This window comes from Podarcis melisellensis (genome assembly GCF_964234715.1).
Source record: "Podarcis melisellensis genome assembly, chromosome: 9".
Taxonomy (NCBI): Eukaryota; Metazoa; Chordata; class Lepidosauria; order Squamata; family Lacertidae; genus Podarcis; species Podarcis melisellensis.
In genome coordinates, this window is record NC_138541.1 from 65,242,232 (window position 1) to 65,253,738 (window position 11,507).

Sequence of the window (11,507 nt, forward strand, 5' to 3'; positions counted from 1 at the left end):
TGGAGAATCAGAGTCAAGATCACAGTCTAGTTTGAATGGTCCACTTGCCCCAATTCTGCTCACAAACCCATACACAATAGCTCATCTCTCTCAGAGGTAAGAGCTAACCTTGTGTTGGGGATGGACCCTGGAGGTCCATCCAACTTCTCACTCCTTCCTCCCAATCTTCTTCTGAAAGTTAAAGGGGATGTGATAGTTCTTTCTACTTGGAATCATGATAGTTAACTGGAATGGCAGTGTCTTGCCCAATGCAAGGTGGTTCTTTCTTAAAATGAGATTCAGAAGTAATGCAAAACACAAGCAAGTGAGAAGATTGAAGATTTTATTCTAAACAGCACGCAATATACACATACGAAGCAAGCACCTCAATCTGCCACTCAAGAAGTGGCGGAGTGACTGCCCCAGGTAGCCTCGGTTTGCACGGCCCTGCGGCCAATGAGTCCATGCACGAGTGTGGCGTTTGCCCTCCTATGTGTGTGACACCATACTGGGTTCATAGAGAAAGGGTTAGCTTATTTTAAAATGACTAACCAATTGGAACCCAAGGGGCAGAGTTAACTGTGTATAAGGTTTAAGCACAGAGATAATTTGTTAAGAAGAATTAGAGTTAGAGTGGTTGAGAAGGCAGTCTGGAGTTAGACGAAAGAGGGAAGATAAGTCTGTGGGTTGAGCTAGTCTGGTGTGAGAGAGTGAGAGAATTTGTTAAGAGGAGTCAGTCAAACATTTGAGATAATCAGTCAGAATGTATTAGGAAGGTATGATGTATGGAAGCGAGACCTGGACCATAAAGAAGGCTGATCGCCGAAGAATTGATGCTTTTGAATTATGGTGCTGGAGGAGACTCTTAAGAGTCCCATAGACTGCAAGAAGATCAAACCTATCCATTCTTAAGGAAATGGAGCCTTGAGTGCTCACTGGAAGGACAGATCCTGAAGCTGAGGCTCCAATACTTTGGCCACCTCATGAGAAGAGACAGCTCCCTGGAAAAGACCCTGATGTTGGGAAAGATGGAGGGCACAAGGAGAAGGGGACGACAGAGGACGAGATGGTTGGACAGTGTTCTCAAAGCTACCAGCATGAGTTTGACCAAACTGCAGGAGGCAGTGGAAGACAGAAGTGCCTGGTGTGCTCTGGTCCATGGAGTCACAAAGAGTAGGACATGACTAAATGACTAAACAACAACAACAAGGATGGTAAAGAAACTAATGTTGTAAAATAAACTTGGTTTTTTTGGTTCACTTTTAACAACTGACTGGACTCAGTGTTTTACCAGAGAGTAACTGGTTGGTGGCAGCGGGGAAGCGATCACAGTGGTGGCACAGGGTTCAATAGATCGTTAAACATTCAGGGACCCTGTGTGATCGCCTCAATGAGCTTCTCAAAAGCTCACACAACCATCCAATTTATAGATAGCTAGATACCTAGCCTGTGTGGCTTGCCTGACTGGCTACGTGCAAATCATTCATTACTGGCTATGTGCAGATTATTCATTAGCCACCCCCTCCCAATGCCTCACTTTCTCAAAACAACGTCCAACATCCAAGAAGGTACTCATCACTTCCATGTACTCATTAGGACATTAAAAGCTGCTGTTCTCATGCCATCAAAGAACTTAGCAAGAGACAGGGAGGAGGGAGGAATAGAGGCAGAAAGAGGGTAGCTATGTCAGATCACTAACTCCTCAATATACAATTTATCTTCCGGATAGATTGCCCATACAGGCAGTGGCCCAGAAAACATTGGGATTGAGTTTCAGGTTTGTTTGTTTTTTGGTTTTTGGTGTGAGTGTTTTTGGCACACCACTTGACCAGGCAAACACAGAAGCTACCGGAAGTGGATAATTGCCTCCTGCTATCCAAGATCACAAGAAGGAACGTGGGTGGTGCTGTGGTCTAAACCACTGAGCCTCTTGGGCTTGCCAATCAGAAGGTCGACAGTTCAAATCCCCGTGACAGGGTGAGCTCGGTCCCAGCTCCTGCCAACCTAGCAGTTCAAAAGCATACCAAAAAGTACAAGTAGATAAATAGGTACCGCTCAGGCGGGAAGGTAAACGGCGTGAACTGTGAGCCCTTGAAAACAGCTAAACAAGGCATGGGATGCTGTGCCCATCCCAAGAGGAGACTTCCCTTGAGTCTTTGTACGAGTCACAACTCTAGTTTGCCTCCTTCAAGTCAGTAGTTCATTTAGGAGCTGGTGCTTCTTAAGTTGGGCAATTCTTACTCTTTCACGTTGTAAAACTAAGCCCTTTTGGGTGCATGATTGCTGTACGACTCCAATTTCACTTCAGGAAAAAAGCAGCATCAGTAACCGTCCTCAGCTATCAGAAGTCCTGGAAACACTGTGTTAAGCAGATCCCAAACAAAGCTGATATTTTACTATCTCTATCCTTAGTTAACAGCTAACGTCAATATACTGCAAGATCAGAGGATAATGGTACCCTGCTGCTAGATAAGTGCCCAATCAAAATCACAATGTTTATTTTCCTGGCAGGAGACATTGATCCTCTGATAGTTCCCTATTTCAATGACATTCTTGCCAGAGACTTAGCCTGATGATATCCAGGCCTTTTAAAATGGATATTGGCTTCATAAAGGGGCAGCAGCTCCTTTTATGACTGCCTATTAGCCACAGAGACTCTCTTTAAACATAAGAGAAGCACGAAGACTGCTAGGGAAATTGTAGCTGCACTAGATCCTCACCATTTCAGCACAGCCTTCATGGATAACAAAGTTAAACCCCATCTTTGGCTCCTTCAATACAGCCAGGATGTTGGAGAGGAAAGCAGGCAAACTTGCTTATATTTTAAGGTCTCCAAGGCAGGTAAAGAAGAAAAAGTGAGAATTCTTGAGATTGCTTTTGGGTCTTGTGGCTCCTGTTCACTACAAAGCCACTTCCGAGCTGGAGAGGAGTTGGGGTTGTGGGCCCACGGCCTCCCCACGCACGCGGGGGCTGACTCACAGCCCCCGCGAGACTGAGGGAATCCTCGGGCGCGTCATCTCCCTGTCCAGCCAATCGGCTGGCCAGGGAGGCATGGCCCGGGCTATTTAGGGCCGGCTCAGCCGAGGATCTCCCTCTCTTCTTTGCTACAGCGGCTCCGGTTTCCCACCCCGCCCACCCTTAGGTATGGCTCTCTCACATTGCTATGGACCTCGGTTGGTCGCCGTTAAGGGGCCTGGTAGGAATTTTTTCCACTTGGCAAACTGGCACCATCCATTTGGTTTTTTTCGCCTACCTCGTAGCAAATCGTCACAACTTCCTCGGCATTGGCGGTTAGGCATTGGTAGGGGTATTGTTATGCAAATGAGAGGGGGAAGGAAGCGCCATCACTTTCCCCCAAAGCGAAGGATAGTCCGGTAAAGGATTCCGGGGGGCGTTGCCCTGTCCGAAGCCTATGGAGGAGAGGGCCTAAGGCACGCCCCCGAGCGGTGACCCCAGGGGAGCTCTTAGTTGATGTACATCAGCAGGACTCCCCCTACTGGTGGTTAACCCTTGCCAGCCTTCATGCAATCAGGCTGAAGCCAGTTAGTCGATAGGACCAATGCCTTAGCCAATACCGCTCAATTCCTGCAATCAATAAAGTTGTGGCCTTTTCCGCCCATTAACCTTAAATGCTGTGTCTTGTGTCTTTATTTTCCAAGGCGGGAGGCGGGACTTGCCTTAGCTTTAAAAAACCCTACATTTGTTTTGGAAGAAAGATTATGCTGTGGTGGGAGTGTTTTAGATGATCTCTCTCCCAGCGTACCCATTGTTTCATCTCATCTTCTAGAATATATGGGATTATGTGGCGCACTTGGTTGGCAATGTAATATAGCTCTATGTTGGGGATTCCCCATGCCCCTTCTGAGGCGGGGAGGTGCAGATTTTGGGGGCTTATTCTTGGCTTTTTGTGTAAGAGTATAAACGTGTGTAGTTTTTTCTGCCATTTGTAGAGTTGGGTTGGTGGAATCCGGATTGGAAGGGTTTGGAAGAGGTAGCTTAATTCTGGAAGGGTTTTCTGAATTCTGAAGAGTTTTTCTTTTTTAATCCTGACATATGGGCAGGCAGGCTAGTAACTTTTGATATCTTCTCTGCAAGGCTGGCTTAAACCATAGAGCCTTGGGCTTGCCGATCAGAAGGTCAGCAGTTCGAATCCCCGCAACGGGGTGAGCTCCTGTTGCTCGGTCCCTGCTCCTGCCAACCTAGCATTTCGAAAGCACATCAAAGTGCAAGTAGATAAATAGGTACCACTCCAGCAGGAAGGTAAATGGCGCTTCTGTGCACTGCTCTGGTTCGCCAGAAGTGGCTAAGTCATGCTGGCCACATGACCCAGAAGCTGTACACTGGCTCACTCAGCCAATAAAGCGAGATGAGCGCAGCAACCCCAGAGTCGGCCACGACTGAACCTAATGGTCAGGGGTCCCTTTACCCTTTACCTTTATACAGTGGTACCTTGGGTTAAGAACTTAATTCATTCTGGAGGTCCGTTCTTAACCTGAAACTGTTCTTAACCTGAAGCACCACTTTAGCTAATGGGGCCTCCCACTGCCACCACAGGATTTCTGTTCTTATCCTGAAGCAAAGTTCTTAACCCAAGGTACCACTGTAATTGAATTTCATCTTCCCAAGGGAGTGTAAATTAGTCCAGAACCAGCTGGCACCTGTTATGGGGTCAATATAGCACCGTGGTCCTGTTCAGATTGAGTCTTAGCTTGTTCACCTACGGGGGGGGGGGAATATTTGATCCCCTGCTAAATTTGCCCGTTTGCCCTCTGACGAAGAAATGACAAGTCCATAATTTTAATGGTAGGTTTATGGTAGCTGTGAGAGACAGAATAGCAACATTATAACGTTATAATATGTGCATTATAATGAGTGAAATAAGTATTTGATCCCCTATCAGCAGCACATCAATCTCTGACTTTTGTCTTCTGGGTTTCTGAGGGTTTTCCTGTTGTTATTCTGTCTCTCACAGCAAACTGGCTAATTTAGCAGGGGATCAAATACTTTCCCCCCCCCTCACTGTACACCCAAACCATCAGCAACAGTTCAGAAGATCCACAGCTTCACTAGACCTTGATAGTAAGGAGATATAGAGCTGCATATTATCTGCGTATTAGTGGCATCCAACCGCGGAGCTCTGAGTGACATCCCTCAGCAGCTTCATGTAAATCAGGCATGGGGAAACTCGGCCCTCCAGAGATTGATGAAACCCCATTGGCCATGCTTGCTAGGACTTATGGGACTTGTAGTTGAGCAACATAACAAGGGACCAAGATCTCCCACTCCTGTTATAAATGTTTTGCGGGACATGGGTGGTGCTGTGGTCTAAACCACTGAGCCTCTTGGGCTTGCCAATCAGAAGGTTGGTGGTTCAAATCCCCACAATGGGGTGAGCTCCTATTGATCTGTCCTGCCAGCCTAGCAGTTCAAAAGCACACCAGTGCAAGTAGATAAATAGGTACCACTTTGGCGGGAAGGTAAACGGCATTTCCATGCGCTCTGGCTTCTGTCGCAGCATTCTGTTGTGCCAGAAGCGGTTTAGTCCTGCTGGCCACATGACCCAGAAAGCTGTCTGTGGACAAACGGCAGCTCGCTCAGCCTGAAAACAAGATGAGCGCCGCAACCCCATAGTCACCTTTGACTGGACATAACCATCCAGGGGTCCTTTACCTTTTAGCTTATAAATGTTAGCGCTCCAGATCTCCATGTGAGGACAAAGACCAAGGCACTGAGCAGGAGTCCTCCCCAAACACCTTATTGAACTGACCCTCCAGGAAGTATGAGTCACGATAATACAGTGACCCCAAGTTGATCCAGAACAATACCACAGTTGGTGGTATTGAAAGCCACTGAGAATGCTAATGGGCCCAACAGAAACACATTCCCACTGTCCGTCTCCTGACACAGCCCATCTGCACCGGGGCAACTAGGCAGTTTCAGCCCCCAAACTGGGTCGGAAACCAAACTGAAATGGGCCCATTTCATATGGAACCATGCTTGTAAACCTAACTAAATATGAGCAAAGTACAGGCCCCACTCGAATCTCATTTGATTGAGAGCTCTTCTGCGGCAATAGTTCATGATAGCTAGCCACATCTAATAAGCATAACAAGAGACTAATTTAGGACATCCTGAAGTAGCGTGCTCATTAATATTATGCTGAAAAGGCACTTTGGCCTGCAACTTCTTTTTTTAGCTGCAAATCCTGTTGCAGCTAAACCATAATAATCAGAGTTGTGCAGGTGGGATAAAATAAAGCATTGTTAATACAGCAGCAGGCTGCCAATTTAAAGTATTTGGCTTACTTTAAATTGGCAGCACGCTGCTGTATTAGTGGTGCTTCGCTTTATCCTACCTGCAAAACTCTGTTTATCGTTACTAGACAGGTATTCAGGAACAACACTGCTATTTGAGAATCCAGTTCGCATTTGTATATGTGCGTGTATGTTGTAATTTTACGAGTTCCCATTAGAGATGGTAGAATGCCTCCCTTGTCGCACAGATTCAAAGAGCTGGAAGGCATCATCCAGCCCAATGCCTTGCAATGCAGGAATACGCAGCTGTCCTTTACAGGGATCAAACCACGCTCAAATTCAATTTTAAATATGCCATTACTAGCCACCTAACTTCCAGATATCTGTCTGGAATCAAATATCTGTCCCCCCTGAGAATCTGCCCCCCCCCCCGGAATCAGATATTTGTCCCCCTTGAGAAGGGCAAATTTGCTGCATTAGTTCATCCATTATCTAAAAATTCCACATTTTTTGGATACCAGTACTCTTCCGAAGGTGCTTAGCAACTACTCTGTGGACAAATGCTGGCTCCCTTGGCCTGAAAGTGAGATGAGCACCGCAACCCCATAGTCACCTTTGACTGGACTTTACTGTCCAGGGGTCCTTTACCCCCTTTTTTTATCTTGCATGATCATTGCAGCATTTGAATCAGTTGCAAGTGCGTAGAATTATTTGGTAGAATGACAGATTTCCCTGGTTTGTACATGTTGGGAATACAGAAGATGACCGTATGTTTGAATCATTCCCAACAACAAACCCTTGCATTTGGAAAAGCACTTGTCAGTGGCAAGACTGAACTGAACCTGTTTTCATTATATAGGGTGTTATGTACTGAAGTTCTCACCCTGGGCCAGCAGGGGGATACTGTAGATAGTTATGCAAATGAAGGATCGAAAGTGACGTTCAGTGATTGGATAGTTTGTATGCAAATGAAGGATCGAAAGTGACATTCAGTGATTGGATAGTTTGTATGCAAATGAAGGATCGAAAGTGACGTTCAGTGATTGGATAGTTTGTATGCAAATGAAGGATCGAAAGTGACGTTCAGTGATTGGATAGTTTGTATGCAAATGAAGGATCGAAAGTGACATTCAGTGATTGGCTAGTTACAGAAAATGGTTACTGCTGCATTCTAGTGGAGCTCTATACAGTATAAGCAGGCTGACTGAGCTCCTCAGTTCAGTTCTGTTCCAGCTTACAAATAAAGAGCTGCTTTGGAAGAATCGCTGTGTCGCCTGATATGTTCGCCCACAACTTAACATAGGGATTTCCTTTGAAGGAGCAAGTATCTGTGGGAAACCCAAATGGCTGTTTGCTCTGATTGAGTGCTAAAGAGTGGTTTTCCCTGGGATAAGAGGAAGTGTAGATCAGCCATTAGATAGGACTTAACCTTGTTATTCTATATGCTTAGTGACTATTTTTAATAATGTTTTACACCACTTTTCTCAGAGCAGTTAATTCCCTGGATCCTTCCAAGAACAAAGAATAAATTTTAAAAATTGGCGTTATATTGAGCACTTGTTATTTTTCAGGCTGACAAGCTGATCTTAGGAAGAAGCTAGTCATTTTTGTTATAAGAATAGATGTCATCTGGATCTTGTTATTCATTCATTTTTAACTTCTCCCTAAGAACTAGGGCTTCTTCTCTTGTCACCACAATTTTCCTCCGTTCCTTAGACACCCTTCCTAAGAAAGTTAGTGCATGCATAGGGATCTACCCAACATCAAATTCTCCCTATTTGTTCTAATTCATAAGTATCATAATTCATAAGGGAATTCAAGAACACAATGAACTTGGGCTATTAGCAAAATATTTACAGACTTATTACATTTATAGACAGTTATTCATCACATTAACTTTCCACACTCCAGCACCGTTAAACCTCCAGCTCTAGCTATACATTATTAATACTAACAAGTGAATTTAGATGACATTGAAATGCAGAAGCTGAGAATGAAAACTCCTTCCTGAAGACATTCTTAAAGATTTAGAATCAGGGATTACTAGCTCCTCCAATAAGCCACTCTTGTACCTTCCCTTCATTCCCCTTTCCAAGCTTGACCTACCTGCCCTATCCAAGCTTTGCCCAAGGAAGCTCCTGCTGTTTTACAGTTCCGATCAATAAAACTGCATCCTGGCAGGTAACTAGTACTGGATTCAGAAAGGACTTGAGAGCTACCCTGCAGAGATCTGTTGCTATTGATGTGTCCTCCCCCATCTGGCTGTATCTGCCAGGTCACACCCACGATACACCGGTTGCACGTCAAGGTCCCCAAGACACCCCAAATAAGAACACAATGACACTTGATTTTTGTTTAAAGTTTTTGGCATAATTTTGGCCACAACTTTATTAAAAATACAGCAATGTGAGTGGTTGCTTAGGCATTGGTAGCACTAACTGACCCCGCACGGGGACAGCTCTGACATTCGCGCGCGCACACACACACACCGCGAAGTCAGAAAGGGTATGTCACCTGGGGAGAGAGACGGGACTGGGAACCATGCCTCACCTCTCCCCAGAATGCTCCCAGGGGCTCTTGTGTGGCCCTAGCCCCTTGCCAGGGGGTTCGGACAAAAGCTTGGCGAGCCCCTGGGTTCCTCTAATGGAAAACCCTTGCAGCAGCAGCATTTTGGAGGGGCAGGCACAACCAAATCCATACCCCTCTACCAACCAATTCCCAAACCAATGCCTAACCGCAACCTCACAAGTTGTGACGATTTGCTACGCAGTAGGCAAAAACCAAATGGCCCCAGCCAATCAGCCAAATGGACAAAATTCCTACCAGGCCCCTGCCTCAAAGTAGACGACCCCATGACAGGCATAGCAAGGTCAAGCAAACAGCCTAACATTAGGGAAGGGAGGGCAGGTGATCCGAAGCACGCAGTGAAAGAGGAAGCTCGTCGCTGCGTGCAATGTATTTAACAAACAGGGCTGTCAATCAATAAATGGCAATATATAAATCTCCCCAGTAACAGCCCACCCCTGCTTAAAGATGGCCAAACTCTTTTGCCCAGCAACAGTGAGGTGTCTTGTCAGCCCCCACCACAACACGTGCTCTCCATGAGGGAGAACACATTTTATCAACCTTGCTCTGTCCGCGGCTCTCCATATTCTGCCAAGTGAAAAAGAATACGCCAGGTTGCTACCCAGCAAAACCTGATAATACGCATTCAGTGCTGGATGCAGGAGCCTTTTTCGGATGCTATACACGTGATATCATCCCCATGCCGTCCATATCCCACACTGTCTATCTAAAGTGCATTCTACTGGGGCAGTTTCTAATCCATTTTGTGCCGTGAATGAACTTTTCAAGTTCATTTGTCTGCATTGGTGTTCATGGAGAGTGCTTGCCTAGGTCACCTGCAATTGGGGAGGTCTACTGTCAAGGGGGACGTGGGTGGCGCTGTGGGTTAAAGCCTCAGCGCCTAGGGCTTGCCAATCGAAAGGTCGGCAGTTCGAATCCCCGCGGCGGGGTGCGCTCCCGCTGCTCGGTCCCAGCGCCTGCCAACCTAGCAGTTCGAAAGCACCCTCGGGAGATGGTTGGATTGTGTTCTCGAAGCTACCAGCATGAGTTTGACCAAACTGCGGGAGGCAGTGGAAGACAGGAGTGCCTGGCATGCTCTGGTCCATGGGGTCACGAAGAGTCGGACACGACTAAACGACTAAACAACAACAGCAACAGATTCCTATGCATGCACTAACTTTCTTAGGAAGATTTCTAAGGAACTGAGGAAAATTGTGGTGACAAGAGAAGAAGCCCTAGTTCTTAGGGAGAAGTTAAAAATGAACGAATAACAGGATTCAGATGACATCTCTTCTTATAACAAAAATTGACTAACTTCTTCCTAAGATCAGCTTGTCAACCTGAAAAATAACAAGTGCTCAATATAACACTTATTTATTTATTTATTTATTTATTGTTGTTGTTTGTTTGTTTGTTCTTGGAAGGATCCAGGGAATTAACTGCTCTGAGAAAAGTGGTGCAAAACATTATTAAAAATAGAGTCACTAAGCATATAGAATAACAAGTCAAGGTTAAGTCCTATCCACTCAATCGGAGCAAACAGCCATTTGGGTTTCCCACAGATACTTACTCCTTCTGGCCTGCTTCTCAGCAACGTGCAAGGCTCTTCGTGATCTGGGTGTCAGCAAAGGAGATCTATCTGAAGGGGAGCTGTCCAACTTCTGGCCAGCTGAAGTCTGGCTCCTCTCTGTCAGCGTCTGAGCTCACGCTGCAACCCTCAGAACTCAGCCGTGCCCTGGAATGGCTTTCCTCTTCTGACCCTCTGTTCACTCAAACCTCTTGCTTCTATCACCTGCCAGCTTGTCCCTTCCACAGACTTTCCACATCCCACTTGCACTAGTCTTGCCTGGATCATGTGCCCTGATCCACTTCTCCCATCCCCATGGCAGTCTTTTCCTGTCCAAGGGAGGCAGAAAGCCTTCCTGAATGGGAAATAATGAGTTTCTGGAAAGCAGGGAGTCAGCCAGGTTCCTTTCCCTGGTTTCCTTCCCAACACAGGCGCATAGGAAGTTGTGTTATACTGAGTCAGTGTTGGGATACTGCCAGGGAGACATAGGCCATCACTGCCTCCACGCCGACTCCGGACTCCGGACGTCCATCAACCTCCCATAGATACAGTATCAGCAATTAGCGACATGAGCTACAGAAAATAGCCTTCCACATTCCAGAACTGATGCACGCTCTATCAGCAGATAATGCACAGCGAAAGTTGCACTCAGGAGAGCATTATTTAGATAGTTTATTCAGCGTTGGTCAGAACAAAGAAAAACATGACTGCCTGCTAGCGTGTTCTGGCACAGACAGAGAAACGAAAGCAATAGCAAACATAAACATCCTGTGAACAGGAAATACACAGACTCTGTGACTCACAAAGCCTGCTCCCTTTTAAGGTGGAACGGAAATATCCTAACAGTCAGACCATTGGTCCATTGTCCTCACTGTTGTCTACACTGATTGACAGCAGCTTAAAGCCAGTATCACAATTTCAATTTGGAGAGTAATTATATGGTCAGCATTCAAAACTACCATTGTTCTTGGAGCATTTTGCAACAGGGAATTTCATTAGCGCAAGCAGTTTCTGAGCTCTGGGACCAAGATTTTCGATTAAAACTGCAGAGTGGAAGGAAAGGAGGACCTTTTCTGTCTCCCCACTTCTAGCTGTTCTCTTAAGACTGGAGAAGAGACCCTCTTAAGAATATTAGTGGGGTG